The sequence below is a fragment of the Rhyacophila brunnea genome, unplaced genomic scaffold, assembly GCF_057557595.1.
Source record: "Rhyacophila brunnea isolate RB1 unplaced genomic scaffold, BYU_Rbru_1.0 scaffold_10, whole genome shotgun sequence".
Lineage (NCBI taxonomy): Eukaryota > Metazoa > Arthropoda > Insecta > Trichoptera > Rhyacophilidae > Rhyacophila > Rhyacophila brunnea.
Window position 1 is genome coordinate 29,870,739 of NW_028232752.1, and position 12,384 is coordinate 29,883,122.

Sequence of the window (12,384 nt, forward strand, 5' to 3'; positions counted from 1 at the left end):
AATTTTTTAACATTACAAATCATTAATTGAAGACGATTACAATGGGATGACGTTATAAAAGTAAATAGTATAAACATGATATAAAAATATAATGGTCAATTAGAACGTAGAGAACAGAGCTAATCAGGTTAGCTAATTGTACCCCATTTTAAGGAATAAAATTACAGTCGAACTTGGTTATTACGAGAAAGATGGGACCAACCAAATATGCTCGTTTTAACCATTACTCATTACATTGTTTTATAACATTTTTCTCGCCACATTCTATTTAAGCATAGAACATAAAAATTCCCGAAACAAGCAGGCCATTCATAAACTACAAAAGAAGTTGTTTATTGTAATGAAGTGCTGAGCCGCCGGCGCTGGTAGGTACCTACTGACTTCACAAAGCTTGTATTTTATTAACAGTTTTGCTCGGTATACCCGAGAAGTAGCTCGTTATAAAAGTGAATAAATGTATGGAGAAAATCATAAACTAAAATGTTAACGAATGTTTCCTCATTACATCCGAGATCTCCCTATTTTCGTGATCGTAATAACCAAGTTCCACTGTATATAGCAATGCCCAGGTAAATTCACCTCATGTAAGTGGAATATAATGCCGTTTGAGCTAATATAGCTTAACACAGTGATATGTAACAAAGAGGAAAGTCATGTTTAACTGCTTTGCGGGTCAAAAAGAGATCTTCATCAATGGCACTCAGCTCGAACAGACAACAAGTGTTTATAGATGGATGTATTTGATGAAATTGAAAAATGTTTTCAAAAATGACCTCCTACTGTGCCTAAAGCGAAAAGTCTTCAACCAGTGTGTGTTTCCCGTATTCACATGTGTGTGCAACATGGATGCTAAGAAAAAAAAGATATCTATAAACGTAGAGTAGTACAGCGTGGCGAGAGGAGTGGAATCAGTTTGGAGAGGCCTTAATCCAGCGGTGGATAGATTCAGGCTGATGATGATGATTGCCCTCCAAATTGACATCTTCAATGAGTTGGTTCATACTCCTTAGGAGGCAACTGATGTTTTCATTTTTTTAGATGGTTATCAGAGAGATAGGTACATATCAATGCTAGCATTGTTACCTATGGAATAATAATTATTGTCAATAACTAATGTTGATTAAATTGGTAAGACATAAGGATAAATTGGCCGGGGCTAATCCACTGCTGGATGAAGGCCTCCCCAAGCTTCTTCCATCTCTCTCGGTCTTGTGTCGTTCGCTGCCACGTATTTCCGCCGAACTTTATAAGCTCGTCAATCCAGCGGCTTTTAGGGCGACCCTGTGGCCGTTTCGAGCCCCTTGCGTACCATTGGATGACGGCATTTGTCCAGCGGCCGTCCTTTCGGCGAGCAATGTGCCCCGCCCATCTCCATTTCAGCTGTTTGGCAACGTCTATTACATCGCGTACTCCTGTCTGCTTCCTAACTCATTCGATTCTCTTACGGTCCTTTCGCGTGATGCCCAACATACACCTCTCCATGCCTCGCTGTGCGACTCTTAAATTGGCTATTAGGGTAGTTAAATCATGATGAAAAATCTAGCATAGATTCCAACCCAATATGAAACAAAAGCTGAGAACAGATGTCACTACTAAACAATTTTAGTCGTTTTAATTTTAGACGCCAGGACAACTGGATGCGCGTAGATATCCAAAATACGTGAAAGACATATGTATTTACGTTATGATTTTGAACCAACAACACACTAGTCTAAGATAAAGTTTCTACCTATAATAATGCGAAGTTTATGCTTGTTGCAAAGACTGTGTCGATAGTGTGCTTTTAGTCGTCTCGCACATCAAAACTCGTCTCGTCTGCAACGTATCGAATACGTCGATGTGACATCATCGTTATCCACAATACACACGTTGCCAAATGGAGCTTCGCAGATTGGTCGAATGCGACTTTTAAGTTTGAAAAAAAATCTAGTGTTGCTATCAACAAATCGCATGCGTTTTGGGCTGCGAGTCGAAGACGCCAGAACGCATTCACACACCTACGAATTGGTCGAAAGCCGGCTTCATTCTAATCTTGCACTGAACTATCGAATACTGTGCAATATTATTTAGGTACCTACGAATTGGTTGATAATCCGAAAATTGAACAACGTGTGTCAACGAAACTTTAATCGGTATAATATTGCATACGCCATTACACCTTCAATATATCGACCAAATAAACAATAAGATTGTGCGATATTATTGATCGTTTGGTCGTTATGTTATATTGAAGGTTTGTATAATATATTGTAAAATTCATTGCGCAATTTGCAGACTATCGTTTAGATTCTACCGATTATTCCTCAATATAAAAAAGCACGACATCGACATGACTCACATGAGTATGTAGATTTGCAAAAACCATTAATATTCCGGCTTTATTACCGCAAGATACATTATTATATTATACTTACTTGTCTACTTGCCGATTCAAATCGAAACGTATGTCTTTCTTCGCGCATTTCAATCAACTGTCCATCGTTACTCAGATGTCCTAGCGCCAGGCGCGCACACAAGGGGGGTTTTCGGGTACGGACCCCGAATATTACTTCTTTTGATCCGGATAATTTGGCTGTTGAATAGTCTTCCTTACAGGTTGGCCTTTCTCATATGCCAGGCCTGTGTCAGTGGAGAACCCTTGCCATTCATGCCATGGCCCCCATAAGGGGGGGGGGGGGGGGGGGGGGGGGGCTGATAGAAAAATTGCGGCGTCTTACTGCGGATGTGAAGATCTCTTCCCATAATTTTTGCTGGCCGTATGATTAGCTTCGTTTTTTTTGTTATATTTATTAAATTCCTATATTTTTTGCTAATTTCCTTGTGTCTTTTCTCTCCGCGGCACTTTGCATTAGAGTAAAATCAGTAAACTCAGTCAAAGCTCACTTGAGAGCCTCGGATAACTGCTCTTGAGATATTACCAGGCGTAAACAACTGTACAGATGCTTACATACATCAAACGTAGTGCCTCATGATACGCTCGATTAAGACCGAGTGTGGTGCGGGGCGTGTTTGTGTTGCTAGAAAAGTGTTCGGAAAACTTTTGATAGTAAGTATATGCGTATGCTGCTATATTCCAGGTTGTTCCCATTACAACGTTCTCTTTATTGTTGTTCTATTTTATCACCGTTCCATTCCTTCGTGTTCTGTTATATCACCTTCTGTTTTGTTCGATTACCATTCCAGGGGTCCATACAAAAAATGTAATATGTAATTTTTATCTGCTTCCTCAAATTAAGTAAGCACCAATCCAAACAGTAATAGGTAACATGTAATACACTCATTATTACAGACAATAATTAATCACCTTTAGACTTGGGCCGATCTTGAAGATTAAATGCTATATCCAAGAGTGAAAGTCTAGTTGAATACACTGATGGTCGCTGTTCCGCCATCACTTTTAATTTCGTAGCTACTGGCCTAAATAACTATACTTTTTTCATTAAAAAAAGTCCAATTATTATTGGACTTCATTATGCTCAAATTACACGAACCTACGCGATCTGGCACGGTGATCGGTGCCATGCAATTTTCATTTCGCGGTCGGTCGCTTAGATCTTGGACAAAATATCGATCGGACAATTATTGCTGACCTATATACATCTAGACGTCACCCATTGCATTGCTAAATGAAGCTGCGTGCCGTGCGTTTGGTTTGTGGGTGAGCGAATGTATTCCTATACAAATGTTTGAGACCATAGACCATTTCGCTAGTGCTCGCCCAACGTGTTCGCACTAGACGCTCAGAATTAAAATATAATTTTTTATTTTTTATGTTATATAGTATTTTTAAACGGTCAAAATGCAACCATTAAGTAAAAATATCCATAATTTAAGTTATTTTAAAGAAACACTAGGTCACTTGATATTAAAATATATAATAATATACAAATAAATTATCACGAACATGTATCAACTTACCTATGAAACGTAATACCATCGTCTTGCTTATCAGTACGGCAACCACATTTTAATACAACACACAGAACCATCTTTTCTACTTAATTAAAAATATTTACCACTGACTTTATGTTTAACACAAAAAATATCAATTTTAGCAACACGCGCTCGCAGGTTATCGACACTTAGCTATGCAACAAATAAGATTTGGCGGCGACACCATTGCAAATCATCTCACACATCTGTAAACCTTTTATCTTACTCTAGCGCGTGTCTCAGAGATTATAAGGGTGCCAAATACTTTCTCACTCGCACTTATGCATCGTTTTTGTTCAGGCCTTGCTTGAGACGCTACCCTCAAGAGTGAGTACAGAATCCAGCAGTCAAAATGACAAAGACTTTACGTATTATTTGTCACTAAGTTATATATTTAATTTGAAGATTAGTATTGTTCACTGAATTTTATTTAAAAATAACAAAACCCAAACTGTTACCCCCTACTACCTCAAAATTATTTATATCAATTTAATACGTACTCTATTTTAAAATGGTTCATATCTTGATAATACCTTTTTAGCATCTCAAGTGAAAAAAATGTTTTTATGGAATTTTGAAAACAGATTAATAAGAAGCTAGTCGCCATAGACAAAGTATTGGATGAGAGATTTTCTTTATGACTTAATGACGCTCAAGCCATAAAACCCAAGAAATACAAAATCTCTGGAATATTCTCAAATAGGATTGATATTGAATGCGCGTTTTATTGCCATGATAAACTTTAATGCACATTCATATGGTATACAATATACATATTACTTTAATGGGTGTTTAATTTTATCCCATAATTTTACACATTCCAGAATTAAACTTTATTTCAGCCTCACTCAGAAGGCAACCCACTTCCCACTATTTTTGAGTTCCCTGGTTGTACGTGCTTGGCCTGAGTGGACGCACGGGCAGAAGGGCGGCAGTGGCGCGTGAAACTCAAACGTACAACCGTGTGTGAAATGCCCAAAAAAAGACACTGTCTACGAACATTTCACACACGGTTATATGTTTGAGATGCGTACGCCGCTGCCACCCCGCCGCCCGCTTGACCACTTTGCCCTAACACTAATACCTACTCGAATTTCTTTCTAATATGAATGTTGACTCTTTCAAACAAATCAAACGAAAGAGAAATTCTGGATATTATTAAAACTACTTAATTATTTCTTTCCCTAAAGAAAAAAATCATAATATACCTATAGGAGAGTAAGACGCTGAATTTAGTGGCTTAATAATTGCAGGAGTGTATCTAGATCAGGTCAAAATCAATGGTGCCCGACCTTCGATAGAGGATGTCAGAAGAAGAACAAGACTCACACGAGACTACACCGGACTTCATTGGTAATATTTATAATAATCGTTACATATAATACACTCAAAGAAAGTCGTACCAATCGTCACATAGATAGTTGAGTCTGCAAATTCGTGAGACTGGTGGTATAATTTGGACATTAGAAGATCAAGCGTCATATAAAAAAATGAGATATAAATAATTACATTTACTAGTATGTACACTCTAACCAAATATGTAGTAGTTTATAGTTAAAACTGTGTTCATTAAATACATATTCAAGAGAATCCACCATTTTAAAGCTCTATTATTAATTGGCCTCGGTAGTGGAACATCGCATTCTGCCCCCCCTGCAAAAAATCTGGCCTTCTTATCATCTTATCATAAAAATCTAAAATATTTTCCCGAATTTTATTTGATGTAAAATATCTTAACTACAATGAATGCACAATATTTATTAATTGAGCTGGAGTTTACGTGCTAGATTTCCATTAGATTGGTTTTGAATTAAAGTGGTTTTGGTTGTACAATGAATAATTTATGTTAACAGGCGTTTCGTGTTCTAACCCATCCTCAAAAAAATCGTAATATAATAGAGTAACCGCGTAATAGCTATAAAACTTAAAAATAATTGGACCCTGGATCCATCGAATTCTTGCCAATGTGCTTTACTAATAATAAGGAATCACTAATCAATCAGAAATTTACTAACTCAACAAGTATGCATCAGATGTAACATCGAATTTCAGTCGTTATTATGTATGTTTGTTAGTTTATTCCTGCAACAAGCAGCATTTGGCTTTGACTAATGAGTTATCAGTTATTAATATTATATTTAAGTTTTGTAATATTCCATTTGAGTCATTTTTGCGATCCAGGTGCCTTTTGGCATCTTCAGGCACTATGCGTACTCACGCAGTATGCATTTACCCACGTGAGAGTACACAGTGCCTGAAGATGACGAAAGGCAAATCCCGAGTCGCAAAAACGACTCAAATGAACTACTAGTACAAAAATTAAATCCATTAGAATTTAAATTCAAATTCCAACAAGTAGTAGGTACCCTCGGTCGATTATTTTAATATTGCTCTAATATTATAATAATATATATTATTACATTGCTCAATTGGTATTAATATATCTCAATCTATTGTATCATATTATGTATATTGGAAAAAAACCTCGAAAATATTTAAAATATGTATCACTTAGTGTTAGCCAACCAAAATATCTAAATATAATGAATATTAAATTAAAATCACATATACATAGAGAATTACATGGGGAATTGATACATAGGTAAACAATAATAAGATATAACAAAATAACAGTGAGAAAAGGTGAAAAATTATATGATATATTAAGTACCTACTATATTTAATAAAACAATTAATATCCTAGGTTTCCCCTAGTATATAAAATATCTCATCCAGTGCACTGAATACCTCAAGATAACTCAAAAACAGCGACAAAATTTTACAAATGCCAATTGCCAATAAAAGAAAACTCTCAATTTGTAATAAAATAATATATATAAAATAATAAATAAATATTACCTATATAAAATAATATGTAAATCCAATGCCCACAGTTTTTTTCACTTCCTGAACAATTTGATATTCGAGGGTTACGCCAACTGGCCGGTACAGTGACGATTTGTTAGTTTAGATTCTACTAAAATGTTATAATTTCGGTTTATTTTCTCTTCTTCGGCCATGTCCTCCCCGTAGCTGGAGTATATGCCATATGGACACCACATGGCGCCTCCAATAATCCCTGTCGCTCTCCAGTCTTTTTGCGTCATTCTGGGTCATACCAGCATCCCGTAGCCTCGCCGTATACACTCTCTGGATAGTATTTAACGGCCCTCCAGGATGCTGAAATCAGGTTAGCTTGAAAAATAGGCAAGCGATGTTGAAGTTCTAATCCAGCGTCCACGGTACGTGAACGAGCCAGGTCCAACATCACCTCTTAAATCACAGCGTGATGAGAGGCCATTTGTTCCGCTCTCTTATCTTCTCGTTACTCCTAACGTCATACCCAGTATCTGTCGCAAATATCTGACTGTCCAACAAACTGTTCTCGAAGCTCAGTATACGGTTGCTCTTAGCTTTTGTAAGGCCTTGTCCAGATGATACAATTTGGCACATTCCAGGTACATGTGATCTCATTGAGCCGTCCACAAGCACTCGCGACGTGTCACATCTCGCGCGCGGTCGAGGTACAGGTGACTTCATTGATCCGTCCACATACACTCGCGGCGTATCGCGGCGAGACACGCGTCATCTGGACAAGCTCTAAGGTGCCAAGATTCTCTACCGTGAAGGAGCACCGTCAGAATGCAAGTGTCAAGTAGGCAGCATTTGGTTTAAAGTGTTTAAACCGAGTACAGTTGTGAGTCCCAACACGGATCGGATGGAATGTTGTTCCAGCTATTTCCATTCGGATAACGAGTTCTCTTTAAAAAATGCCATCTTCCGTGATGTGTGCCCCCAAGTATTTAAGCTGTTGACACTCTCGATGTTTTGCACGTCGCTAATTAGAAGGAAATTTGCATCAAAACCTTTTTTTCGCGTTGATTTTCAAACCAACGCGAGACGAATTATCATGTAGCCTGTTGATTGTCTCGTGAATGCCTTTATTTGAGTTGTCGAACAGGACAGTGTCGTCGGCGTTAATATTATTCGTGTCCGGAAATTTGTACGTATGCAGTTCGCAGTATCACACTTCACCGTGAAATGTTGTATCGGAAATATATGGTCGTATATTAAAGACCGCCCAACCTCTTTGGATCATATAGTACTGAAATAGGTGATAAAATTAATATCTAAATAAAACACCGTTCTTGTTGATTTACAGGAAGTCAGCGGCAATTTTTTTTTGAAAATAGCCAATAACTGGATTATTTGTTAAGTGAGATTAAGTTAGGTTAGGTTAGGTCAGGTTAGTTTAGGTTTTCATTCTTGATTTGCCAAAATCGGTTATAAAAATTGACACGATTCCCGCCTGGCTTCCTGTAAACCGACTTGTACCTAAAACACCGTAATAAAAACCAACGAAATACAAGGAAAAGTCAGCACAAAATAGGTATGTATATAAATTATAAAAACAGAACAACGCGTAATTTTCAGAAATTTTGCCAAAATCAGCTATGAAAATTGAATTAATGTTCATATTTAATTTAATAAAATTGGAGACCGTATAGTATACGGTAATCTCTTTCCGTTATGAAAGCTCATGGCGAACTATGCTACGGTGAAATGTAATACGTACAATTTACATGTAACTAATAATATTTACCTATGTAGAAATTGCAGTCATCGCTTTTAGTAGGTACCAGTCTAATTGTCAAACCGATGTCTCGCTCCGTCAGAAAACTGTTTAAGAACTACTGGTTAAACAGGATTCTCGAACAAATTTTCTGGTGCACCAGTTAATCATTGCCATATTGTGCAATGCTACACGGACACTTCAATAAGCGGGTATCATATTTCGCCGAAAAAAGCACTTGCTTAATACCGATGTGCTAAATACTTTCGGTTTTTGTTGTAGGTATGTTAAAAAATACGAATAATTAATATTGCAAATGTTATACTATTTCAATAATACTTTTATGTAATGTTGTAATAAAACATTGAAAATTAATTCTGGTATTCAAACTTTACCTGGGGATGTCAGTTCATATCTAAGATGAACAGTGAAAAAAATTGATACCCACTGATCTAAGAGAATATTGCTTGTCCGATATCAAGGTCAGTTGCCACTTCATTTATTATCCAATAAAAATATAAGAAGTATCATTATGACTGATTTGATTACATCTAATTTAATAAATTTATTTTGACAGATGAACAATAAAAACTTGATTTTAACCAATAAACTGAGTAGTAAAAAAAACAAGTAGGCATTGGACAAAAAATGTATTACATCTAAATATGCTTGTATATGTATGTATAATATTAGGTTATATGGACGAGCAAAAAAGTGATTGCCAGTGATGTCCCGTAAGGGTGGGCAGATTATGCGTTGCATAGGGGCGGCAAATTACAAAGGGCTGCGAATGAAGAAGTTAACACAATTATTAAAAGTTTTCAGAGTGGTGGCCGTTATCTACAAAGCAAGTTTCGACATCTTAGTTATAAATAATCGCATCATAAAAAATCCTGATAACATAACTATTATTGTCATGGACCTCACATGGGGGGGGGGAGTTGACGACAGGGCTATAGCCTGGGGGCCTGGCGAGGCGAGTCGACCCGATAAGTGAGATAAACACATCACAAATTTGCTTTAATAGTAAAAAATCATACTTCAATAATATTATTATTTAAAATTATGAGGTTGCATTGATATACAATTTTTAATTGTGTATCAATACTCGATAACTCCATAATTCAAATAAATATATAAAAAAAACACTAAATATACACATTATTTTTTCCCCGTACCCTACATCATTTGGAAAACGCTACTGTAGAGTGTAAAGCGTTACACTGCCTTTATCCTTAGCGATAGACAGAGGAGCCCGCTTCAGGATTTGGGGTGATTACTTATTGTAATACATATTGTCATGGTGGTTTATCGCATAAGCATTTTTTTTTTACAAGAGTACTTCAAAACCTACCAACGCCACATACCAAAGCCTCACTGTTTGACAGTAGGTTTCGTGGAAATGTTCTAATTCTCAGCGTATGGGGTGTGTATGTAAATTCAAAGATTTTTGTTGTATTTTTTGTCTGTTTAAGATAGCTGACAATTAATAATAAGATATATGAGTATGTAACTAAAGATGGAAAATTGCCTAGGGACGCCACTGGTGATCACTCAATAATAAATTTGTACGTACAGTGAATTTTATATTTTGGCAGACACATCTATGGGCACTGTGGTGAAAATTCGTCTAACGTATAATATTATACAATGATCATTTCAAAATGATTAAGCTTATATAGAAAGATTAAAATAAATCCACAATTTAATATTTGTGGTGACACGATGTTTTCGTGTGTCAAGCTTCTCGTAATTTTTTTTCTATTTTCAAATTAGTCATTTTATTAGATCATGAATCTTCTTCCTGATTGTATTTAGTGATTTTCCTTTCGATTTTGATGAAACAAGGTTCCATTTTGACTGATGAGCTATTTTTGTATGTCAAAAAATCAATGTTGGTCTGTCACAGGGACCACATAAATAATGGAAAATGCGTTACCTTCTGGGTATGGTTGTGAGAAAGTATGATTCTCAAATGTGGGATAAATGCGTGATAAACTTAAGTATGTGTTAAATGAAATGCTATTTTCAATATTTACGTCATTAAAGAAGTTTGTCTTATAAATGATAATACGTATTTAATACCTATTGGTAATATTTAAAGATTACCCCTCATTAATTATGGCGACTGGAGTTCCCATGTATATTTTATTAATAATTAGTTATGTCGTATCCCATTTGTCATATTTTATGAAAATTAGTGAACCAAATTTGCCTCATTTTCATGTTCTATCACTACATAATATGATGTATTAATTCAGCATATTTATAATACACCCCGTTCGCAATATCGCAATATCTAATAAAATTAGACGTATCGACATTTATTTATATCCTAATAATTTGGATTTTGGTAGGATTTGTAAGTTATAAATACAGCATTAGATATTGTGTAAATAATATATAATATTATAATATTATGTTATGTATTTTTTGTTACATTTTCACAATTTGTGATATACACCTCATATACGACTATAATCCATATAGCACCAGTTTTTACCCCAATGTTTGTTGCACTAAAGAAGGCACGATATTCCTAGGTGATCACTAATTACTAAAAAATAGAAAAAATGAGCCTAATCACAATGATGCAAAATTGAATATTGAAATATTTTTTTAATATTATGGACTTTATTAGATCAGAATAGAAAAGAAGTAGTAACTGACAGTAAAAAACTAGAGATTAGTAAACTGAAAAAAAATATTAATATTTTTGCTAATTTAAAAATGGAAGAAAACTCAGTTTGAGAAAGCATAAATCGTTTGACAAATACAAGTACATTGAATAAAGATGATTGATAATCCATGTGAAAAAAATAGTAACGTAAAAAATGCGATGATTGCGGGTTTACGTGTGTATAATAAGAGAGAGAGAGAGATAGAGATTTGATAATAATCATTGATAATCCACATTTGAAATTGTTAAAAGAGTATGTTTTACACAAATGTGGCAGGGGGTCGTAGGTTACTTCTTAGTTATAAAATTAGGGATGCGACTCAAAAAATATAGAAACCGCGTTTTACCTATAAGTAAAATCTCAGCTCGTTTGTAAATTTTTACATATGCAGTTGGTCATATCACAGTTCAGTGTTCACCGTAGGGTGTTGTATCGGAAATAGATGACTGCATAGTATTAAGTTCAAATGAATGTCTAAATAAAACCCTTATAAAATACGAACGAAAAAACCACCGGAATACAGGGGAAAGACAGAAGAAAATAGGTAGTTAAGTAAATTAGAAATACAGTAATATCGTATAGTTTAAATAATATTTCGAAATAGATACCCGTATACTATTGAGATAAAAGTCATGTTATAAACCATAAAATACGTAATAAAACCACCGGAGTTCAAGGGAAAGACAGAAGAAAATACGTAGGTAAGTATATTAAATATAGTCATATCATAAAATTCTGGTTGGTGTTCCTAAGTATCAAGTCGTACTTATCAAATATCTGATTATAATAACAGAGTTGTTATCACCCCATTATTAGTTTAACACCCACGGTCGCCGCGCGGCTTAAGCTTTGACCTATTGCGTCGTGGGTCTTAGGTTCGAATCCTGGGTCTGACAAGTACACGTATTGTTCTTCAATTTGTGTATGAGTCAGAGTATGGACCTAATAGGTTGAGCAAGTGGCTGACATCCATTTCTCGTAAAAAAAAAATCTGTCAATACAAACCTCCACTCTGTGGAGGCCTATATGATCCTATTAGGATCGGACATGATCGAAAGAAGAAGAAAGTTATTATCAGGTATTTTGTTCTTAATTAATCTAATACAATTGGAACAATACCCATTGTCTGCAATGCTTCATGGACGATACGTTATTTTTTGATCTCAATACTATACGGCTATATCTTTATTGTAAAAT